The sequence below is a fragment of the Gekko japonicus genome, unplaced genomic scaffold, assembly GCF_001447785.1.
Source record: "Gekko japonicus isolate JY-2015 unplaced genomic scaffold, Gekko_japonicus_V1.1 scaffold4852, whole genome shotgun sequence".
Lineage (NCBI taxonomy): Eukaryota > Metazoa > Chordata > Lepidosauria > Squamata > Gekkonidae > Gekko > Gekko japonicus.
Window position 1 is genome coordinate 12,130 of NW_015169934.1, and position 1,857 is coordinate 13,986.

Consider the following 1,857-nt stretch of genomic DNA (forward strand, 5'->3'; position numbering starts at 1 on the left):
GGAAGTGCCCACCCCGCCATGCAGGAACTTGCTGATGTGGCCACACACCCCTGATCTCAGCCTCTCACAGAGACAAGGCCAGGAGAAAGAAGTGGGGCACAGGAACGTCATGCTCAGGATCCTGGTGTGAGCGATGTAAACCAGGAAGTGCCACGGATGTGATTTTAAGTACCCACCCACCACCGTGTTTTGCAAAGTGGAGACACAGGGAGAGAATCACAGGGGTCATTTCGTAGAAAAAGAGGGGCAGGAGCTCATTAGCATAACTCATTAGCATAACTTATTTGCATATGCCACACCCACTGACATCACCGGAAGTGTGTCGGAAGGCAACACCCAACGCTCAGGCGCCACTGGACTGTTTTGGATTGCTAGCTATTGGGGCGGGGGGCTCTGCAACTTACCTGGCTGCTGGGAGCAGGGGGCGGGACTTGTTGCATGTGCTCGCCCCCTGGGCTCTTTACTGCTGGAGCTCCACTCCTGTGCGCTCCTGCAGGAAATGACCCCTGCCCTGGACTCAGACTTTGTTCTTCCGCAATACCCTGGCACATACGGACGCCAGCTCTCACACAATACATCACTCCTTTCTTTGGTAGCTGTGGAGTCTTGTGAGCAAAAATTCTACTTTGTGAGTGACTGGCATGAAAGTTGTGTGTGAGCGATTTGGCTGCTGCATAAATTAGTTTGCTCTGGAGCCATCCTTCCTGAGCTGAGACAAAAATGTGTGAGCCGGAGGCTAAAAAATGGTGAGCTGGCTCACACTAACTCAGTATAGAGGGAACACCGGTAGACAGGTACCAAAACTGAGCAATCTTGGTACCTGTGTACTAAACAAGGGAGTGATGTCTCACAACAGTTGGTTGGTGCCTGCCTAAATCAGGGTACATCAGAGTTGATCACTCCTTGTTTGACAACTGGTGAACAGACACTTCCTTAGACTGATGGACAGATATGGGCAGCTTTATTTGTTCTAATGACAGGCTGGCAGAGCTGAGAAGGGGTGGGAGCCGGAGGAATTCCCAAAGAGTAGGCATTCCCCTAATGCACAACAGAGACTGTCAACTGAAGCTGCCATGATTGTGGTGTGTGTTTCTAATTGCTGTGCATTCCTTCCCATGCGCTTAATGGCTTCAGAGCTGTCACGCTTATCTGTCAAGGTTACTGGAGAGGTTGGTGGTATCTAGCTTTCGTGGGAGCTTCTTTCATTCCCAGCTTTGCGGCCGTTAGAGAATACAGCAATTGCCCACGCGCGGGAGCCCATCTAATTGGGTAGAGCTGGGGGGGGCGCGTACGAATGCCCTATATCCTATTATACGCATAGGTAACCCGCCATTCCTAACAGGGTTCCTGTTATTGCATCGATGGTTTTTCAATAAAAGTAAAACCTTCCTGATACTGTGTACTTCGTTGTTTGGCTGTGGATCCTGACAGAGACCCACTGAGAATATTCCTGCGCCTCACAATTCTTCAGCCAAATCGCAGCAAAAGCCTGTCTGCCTTTCTCTCCAGATCCCAGGTCCTCGATCTTCACACAGATACATTCCTGTCCTTCCCGTCAGCTGGGTGCTTGGACAGAGCTCGTGCCTAACACTTCAGTCCTGTTGAAGAGACACATACAATGGTTAAGGGGACACCGGTCCCTCTTGTCCTTTTGGGTCTCCACTTTACCTTAAGAGAGAGCCCCTTGGACAGACCGAACCAACGTAATAACAGGTAAGCTTGTAACGTTTCTAAACAGCCAAACAGAAATCCGAAACTTTCCCTAAGAACCAAAGAGGCATATCTAAAAATGATAGTCAATTGTTCTACACGGGGGTCATTTCGTAGAAAAAGAGGTGCAGGAGCTCATTAGCATAA